Source organism: Alligator sinensis, unplaced genomic scaffold, assembly GCF_000455745.1.
Source record: "Alligator sinensis unplaced genomic scaffold, ASM45574v1 scaffold1214_1, whole genome shotgun sequence".
Taxonomy (NCBI): domain Eukaryota; kingdom Metazoa; phylum Chordata; order Crocodylia; family Alligatoridae; genus Alligator; species Alligator sinensis.
This window is the reverse complement of record NW_005842824.1, coordinates 230,744-239,219: the sequence shown is the minus strand read 5'-3', so window position 1 is coordinate 239,219 and position 8,476 is coordinate 230,744.

Here is an 8,476-nt window from a genome sequence, read left to right as displayed (position 1 = left end):
CCTTGCCTTGAATGTTGTTAAGGAAACATGAGAAAAGATTGATCGTCGGCATTTTATTCTCCAAATTTGTGCTTGTAGTTGTAGTTTACGCCAAGCAGAAAACTTTGTCAATGACTTGCTTTTGCTGTTTGTACTGTCCCTTGTCCCTTTTCCCCCACACTTTTCTCATTCTGTTGTAATCATTTCCATTATTATTGGAATTTCCATTATTAACAGATTTTCATTATAATCTGCTATCTGTTAGTGGTTTACCCTAGTACATATGTTTAATTAGATGCCTTTCACTTTCTTTTCTGCTTGCTAAAACTAGCATTTGGAAAGCAGCATTTTCATTATGCTCCAGATATGTACTGGGATTTCCAAAGTAAATGGAGCTGATTCTATTTACAATAACTTTGCTTTGACCTATGGTGATCTTCAACTAGTCTGGTGGACTGTTTAAAGTTACATGAATTAGTTCGTGTCTGTAACAGAATGGTCAAACTTGGCACCTTGTAAAATAAGTTTTTCCCAAAAATTTTACAAGGATCAAAGTATTCTTAAAAATCTGAGTAATTATACTTAGTAGTTCTTAACTCTCCCAAAGGAATATCTTGTAAATTTCTAGTATTTTTTAGTCTTCCTCTTATAGCAGAATGGAGAATTTTCTCTCATTTACCTCTTACCTGCACCATGTGCTCTGAGGAGCATAGCATAGCTGCCAATGGTTGTATTAAAATAGGTATTATCATTGGCAAAAGTGGCTTGGCAAGCACTGCCCCAATCTGAGAAGTCATAGGTTTTAATTTCAAATGCACAGTTTGTAAACTGATACAAATCTGCTGGAGATTTGACAGCTGCAGACATCCTCCAGAGCATTTGACAAAAGTGCTATGAGACAGGCAAAAGCTTGACATTGTGCATGTCAGTTAATGTAAAAACCTTTACCATCTCTGATGAAATGTGGGTTGTGATTCCCATAACAACAGTTTAGGATGAAACCAGGCAGTGATTAAGGCCATTAGTAATGGACAGCCACAACAATACATCTTCCCTGCCCTTATTACCACTTCAAGATGGGAGGGGAGCAAGGGAAGATTCTGTTTAAAGGTAACAAGTATCTGTTAATAGTATTAGGCATAAATGACTTATACTGGCCTCAATTTAATAGTAATATTTATCAAGGCCTGCCACACATAGGCCTGTCACGCAGACCAAAAACACAGGCCAAGTCAAGGAAGAAAAGCTCATGCTGGTGGCAGAGAAAAAATTAGACCCTGGAGGGCAAACTAGGCATTGATTTGTTTACTGAAAACAAATACATGTATTCACTTTAAATTGTCACACTTATTTCCCATGATAGCTTTACTAAACATAACAGCTAAACAGGTAGTCATGCATGTCAAATCTATTTTACTTGGCGTAGTGTACCTCCCATAGTAATGTCTGACAACAGGCAACAACTTTAAGTTTAAACAGTTTTCAATGAAGTTGCAGGTTAGACATGTAAGTGTTACCCTCAATTATCCATAATCTAACACTTTGATGAAAAATAGCTTTAAAGTAATAAGATACCTACTCAGAGTTGCATTTAGCACTGTTAAATTGAAGGATGAATGAAACATGGTTTATCACCTGCAGAAAACCAAGAACTAGAGTGCCTTGAAAAGAGCTAAGGTCAAAGGAACTGGGGATTTGTACTAGTATTAAAAAAGCCATGAAGCTAAAAACATTTTATGATTTGGGATCCTAGAACCCAAATATATGATTTGGGAACCTAGGATTTAGGATCCTTAATTCATGAACATGATATACATATCTGTGATGAAGCTCAAAGGCTGCAAACAACAGTGATATCGGCTGAGGTTCCCTACAGTCTTATGGGTTTGTCACTCAAGATAGAGAGACACGGTGGAAATTTAAGTGTCATCTTCTTCAGCTTCCAGAAGGGAGGGAGATAATGGAATGCAGTTTTGCTTGAGAAGGTCTTCAATTGGTGCTACCACACAAGTTAAGATGTGTAAATACTAGGACAGAACACTTCCTGAATAAATGGAATTTCATTGCCTTCTGAGTACAGTGTTATTTCAAGGAAGATCCTTAGTCTAAACAACAGTGCAAGTCAGTAAGTAGGTTATGCATATGTGGAATTTGGGGCCATGCAGTTGTTGTTAAGCTCTAGTCTGGGAAGAAATTTTTGCCACTGGGGACTCTGCCTTTAAAATATATAGAGTGTCTATACAAAATGCTTACCTTTGAATTAGCATAGATTACTGTGAAGTAAGCATGTGCGTCTACATGTGCATTTGTTTACTATGCAGTCAACCTTCCTAATCCCAAGTAAATTTCCTACCTGCAAATGCAAGTAGCAAATTTACTTGATATTAGTAACAGCACTGTAGTGCTCATGTAGATGCCTGACCAAGAGCAAAATCTACTCCTGGTCAGATGTCCACCAGGGGGCAGGAGATAGCTCCCGGCTCCTGGGAGATGCTGGCTGCTGGGGCAAGCTCTGACACTGGAGCCCGGGCACGGGATCTATGCCCCCCTGCCCCAGCAGCAGGGAGCTCCAAACCCCTTGCTCTGAGACAGCGATCAGGGAGCAGGGGCTGGGAGACCCTTATCTCCTAGCAGCAGCTGCATGATCACAGGGCCAGTGCTGGGAGATGCAAGCTCCCCAACTGATTCCCCACTCAGCTCTTTGCTTGTGGAACTGAGCAGGGAACAAGCTTCTCAGCCCCTGCCTAGCCTATGGGATTATTGAGGCATGGGGATTAGAAAGAGCTGCAGGAGTGGGATAGGTCCAAGCCCTAATCTGCCAGTGGGACAGCTAGCTCACTGCCCCACCAGAGAATTAGGGCAGGGAGCTGAGACCTGCCCCTCCCCTGCAGCTCTTTTCAAGTCCCTTGCCCCTAACCAGGGAGCTAGGGCTAGGAGTTTTCTGCTGCTGGGGCAAAGAAACATTGTCAGCCCCTGGAGCTCCCCTCAGTTGTGGCAGGGGCTCATTGCAGAGCTGCAGGAAATTTGATGTGAAGAGCAGCAAATCTGCTCCCTAATCCCAACATGTGTAGATGCCAGCAGAAGAGTGCTTACTCCAGAGTACCTTACACCAGAGTATACTTCGGCCAGAGTAAATGTATGTGTAGACACCTCCATAGTGTCCAAGTTATGGGAAGTCAGGGCATGAAGCGTTACAGAAGCTGTTAGAATGACATGATTAAATAGCAAAAATCTCTTAAAAGATCTTTGGCCCAAGCCAGTGATGCTCAACCTTCTAGCTCCATGGGCTGGATGAGAGGTGCAGGGCCAGGCTGCAGATTGGATTCAATGTGGAGGTGGTATGCAAGGTTGGTTAATGGGTGCACCATCCCAGCCTTATGTGCCAGATCTAGCCATGGAGTGACCCTACACACTGACCTTCTCCCACATTTGGGATCCAGCCATGGATCAATCCCACATCAAGATAAATAGACCGTTCTAACTTTTATCTGAGCCTAATTTTCACAAAATGAGCTGTTCCAACAAGGACATCTTACTACACCTTCAGCTCTCCTGTAAAATAGTTGGTCTAATAAAAGATATCACTTCTGCCACAAGTTCTCTGATTCCTTTTGCCTGTAGACCAATACAGCTATAAACTGTACCATTGTTATTGAGCACATTTGCTCAGAACACGTGCAGTCCCATCAGTAAAGTGAATGCCTATGTGTTTTTGGAAGTTCTGGGTGTGGGCAGATGATGGAACATGTTTAGGTTTGCAATGCGTGTGACACTAGTCTGCTGTTGAATAATATAGACCGAGCCCCAATGCAATTTACTCTTTCTGCCATGCATTTACATTGTGCCAAAGTAAGGTTGACATAGAAGTGCTGAGATTCCCCCTGCTTCTTTCCAGCTGTTCATACTCACTGCTGTCCCTGGCATGCCTCTGATGTTGCAGCTACATTTGGGAAGCAGAAGGGCAAATTTAGTCCTGGCACATATTTGTCCTGCAAAATTCTCTGCTGGAATATGTAACCAGATCATTCTTTTTTTGTTGTCACAGTTTAGCAAATCACTTGAAAATCTAATCCTCTAAATGGGCAGAAGCCTGGATTATTCACAGATCATGTTGGGCTTTTGTCTAGCATGGCCCAGGGACATGCACTGTCCCAGTTGTCTGTCAGTCAAGTCAGATTTGGAAACCCAGTTTTCATAATACTGCCCTAGAAGGTGGCAATTTTCCCTTATAAGCATGTTAGCTTAAAGTTTGGCCCTTATTGTGTAATTAAGGCATATTTACATCTTGTAACATAAAAGACTATGCATATCCCTTTCCTTCATACAATGACATTTACCTCAGGCAAAACTTAGATACTGAACTCAAGATCAAATATTAAAGTTTGTGCACTGCTACAAGGTTTGTAAATCGAATTTGCCTTCCACAGCATTTCATGGAACTGTAAGTATGTTTATTGTGCTAGTCCCTTCCCTCAAAAATATTTGTGTTTGACTGTGTGATATAATTTGCTTCTAAAGAACACTAAAAGAAGTTTCAGTGTTCTCAGCAAAAATAAAAAGGTCTGTGCCTTTTATTTAATGAAAATCTTATTTGAAGAGTCAATGGAGAAATTCTCTGAAGTTGATACAGTGCTTATACCTTCTTAGATGAAAAATTCTTAGCACTGAAAAGCTTATAAAGGACTTTTATAACTGTGACCACTTTAAAACTTTTTCAGCTTTCCTTAAGTCATCAATATTTGGAGGGTGAGAAAAATATCCCCACATGGCTTTACTTGAGAAAATTTAAAGTAATAGGATTAGATTATTAATTATTTTTTTATGGAATAAATATCATTATTGTCATTATTTAGGAAATTCTTGTTAATGAAAGATAATATTCAATGAATTTTATTGAGGTTCATTGAACAAATGAGATTCAATTTATTGGCTAAAATTAGTAATCGTTATATATTTCATAATGTTATTTTTAGCAACAGGAGCTGGTGATGAGGATACTGGACTAGGAGTCAGGAGTTCAGATTTCACCATTAGTTTTTCTTCAAAGTCCTGCCATGGAGCTGCTACAAACTTTAGGAAAATCACTTTACTTCCTTTTACAGCTGTTTCCTCTCCTTCTCTTCATTCACTTTACTATCCAGATGGTAAAGTCTGGAATGGATTGTCTTTTTCTTTGGTTCCTTAAGGGCAAAATCTTATTCCGCCTTTATCCACCTATGTGCACTTATGTAGTTGTGTAAATGCAATTTTTTGTCTCTTACACAGATTTTAGATTATATTTCCTGGTACATGGCAATGGGATTGCTTAGGTATGCACATAACATCCTGGAGGAGGATAAATCTGGCCCCTACCCACAGAGGAGCAGAAACTACCCTACTGCTATTTATCCATTTTATCCAACAAATATGAAATGCAAGATGCTATCAAGCCATTGTGGACAGGGACCAGAACCCTGATCCCCTTCCCAGGTTAGGAACAATCTTACTGTGCCACTCTATCTTTAGATTTCTCTCCTCCTGACCCAAAAGTGGCAGGCCTGGTAGCCTGCTATCCCTCCCCATGCCCAATGAGAACAGCAGTTGGCATGCCCATGTCCTTGCCACCTACCTTGACATAACCTAGAGGTAGCTTCTAGAGGTAACTTCTAGTGGCAGCAACAGCAGAGCAAATCCACCCAACCTGGTACACCCCATACAAGCTACCCAACACGACATGGTGACCTCCAGTGGCAGTTGCTGCATGGGGTCCCAGCTATGGGCACCTTTATCCATTGTCAGCAGCATGCCCTTTCTGAGAAGAGGAGGAGGTGGTGTGTGCCTTCCTGAACTGCCCTCAACTGTGGCCATTCTTTGCTGCCCTCAGTGTCCTCTTTGGCATGCTGGACTTGGAGTTCTCCAAGACTCTGTACATTTTCTTTGTCTTGTACTGAGTACCTGAAGGGAATGTGATCTGTCTGGCAAATTTCTTGCTGGGCCAGGCCAAGATGGCAACCCTGAAAAGCTGCAGAAATGGGCTTGTAGAGGGCAGCTCTGACAATACCCTCCGTTCCTTCTGCTTCTTAGTCCAGATGTGCATCACATTTGAGTTTGGACACTTCACCTTGCAATGAAAAGCGGACCAGTTTGTGTTGTGCTGGGCCATGACGGGTGCATGGTGGAAAATGGACAGATGCATGGTGGAAAATGTACAGCTAATTGCATAATCCCACAAAGGTCATTGTGGTGATTTAAGTGTTTTCATTGTGTTTTCATTACATGTTTCATGCTTGGCCCTGGGAGGTCCACACACTTTTGTATGTTCACCTTTTGTTTTTAATATTTTTACATTAAAGTAAAAAACTTTCTCTTTTCCCCTCCTGTTGTACAGGTTCCATTTTGCATAAGTTAGATATGAATTGATATTCATAGATATTCACAGATCAAGTAAAACTGATTCTGAAGTCTGGTGGTCAGGGCACTTACCATGTGGCAAAGTAATGCCCTAACTACCATGCCATTGATCTTTTCCTGGCCAGAAATTCTATTCCAGCCAAGACACGGATGTGATTCCCTGAAACATATTGATGAACTGGCATTTTTCACTGAAACATTTTTTGTCAAAAAAGAATCCAAACCAGCTCTAGCCTTGATCTCAGCTGGTGCCTCTAGGTGATACTATAATACAAGCAATAAATAATAAATAATAAATAAATAATAATAACACATAGCTGAAGGCATAGAGCTTTATTGTTCTTCTAAGAAAAAGGAAGTCAGGCAATATTGTACTGTTTGTCTATGTACAGTTCAACCACTGTTAAATTAACCAGAATTAAAAAGTATATTAATAGAAATTATTTCCTGGGGACTGAAGGTCTCCTGCTGTTTTCACAAATTCAGACACAAAGCCTTTTCCCTTAGGTCCTAATCCATAGCTTCAAGATAGGTTTCCTGCTGAGAAATATTAGCAAAATGATAGCTCTCACTGAGAGACTATTCACAATTATTAAGGTACAGTAGACCCTCACTAATCCACCCACAATTCACCAGACAAGATGGTGTGTGTCTCCAGCTTTTGTGGCAAAACAGTGTCATTAGTGCCATTATTGTTCATGCTACAACATTTTTAAAATAAAATATATTAGTTTGCATTTATTTGTATATGATGTATTAAAACCAATTAAACATAAATTAAAGATGATCAAATACATGGAAAGAGGCATTTAGGAGTATATCTTCCTTGCTTTTATTATCGTGTGTAGTCACTTGTAAACCCCCAAATTTAGCTATGCAAACTCCAGCAAAGCCAGTACATTCCTATTCTTCACTGGCTCTTTCCTTGAAACTCATGTCTACCGAGTCCCAAACATTTGACAGCAATTAGGCAGCTGGTGTGCAGAGACTGCTGCTTATTCTAACATTCACCATTGCTTTGCTGTTACCTTTCTGCTACACATTTATTTCTGATGTCTGTAATCAAATGAAAAAACTATGAGCTTAGGGAAGGAAGTGTTGCTTGCTGTTGTTTTTTTTTTTTTAAATAACCCATGAATATACTATGTCTAGCATAGTGAAGCCCTACCAGAATGTAAATAATACATGGCCACAGTTATTCAAACTTGGTTCTTTGTAATAGGATGTACAGGTCAACAAGAACACCTTCCTCTATCCAGGAAGATGTCTGTCCTACAGCTCTCATGCACTCTGCCCCACATGGGCAGATCTGGCATTTTGAAAAGGGAGCATCCATGGTATGCCACATTATTACATATAACAATGCATTTGTCTCCAGTTAACAAGAAACTAGAAGCATTACCTGTATGGTAAGGAGCTAGCTCTATATTATTCAGTTTAAGATCAAAGCAAAACCAAATATAACTATTGAAATGTGCAGTAAAGCACTAGTTCTCCAACTTTTTTTTGTACCAGGACCCATTTGCAAACATTGATGACCAGTGCCAACCCGGTACCCCCCACTCCTAATCCACTGCCACCTGCCCCCAGGCCTCAGCCTTTCAGTGTGTCAGGCAGGTACTGGGTTTGTGGGGCAGGGGGGTCCCAAGCAGCCCCTTGCAGGCTGGAACTCTGACAGCTTGCAAGGGAAAAGCCACGGTTTCCCAAGTTTTTCTCCTTTAAAGGAAAATCTATTTTTAAAGTTTGTTGATCCATTTTTTAGGTTTGTCCATGACCTTTTCATATATTCTTGTGGTGCACAGGGTGAGAAATGCTGCACTAGAGCATATATAATGTTTTAAAAAAACACACACAACAAACTGGGCAAAGATAGTCAAAAGATATTGTATCATTAGTCCTGTAGTCATTATAGGTAAGTATACATCACTTATTCCGATTCATAAAGCAAAATCTAGGTTTTTTGAGGGTCTTGATGGTGCCTCCAATACTTTACTATCAGTTATTTCTACACTTGAGTTATTATTACCACACCTGAGTTGACGTTTTTAGCTCGAGCTAAAGACAGTTTGCAGGGCTGTGAAGTAGCAGAAAGACATTACCAGGCATG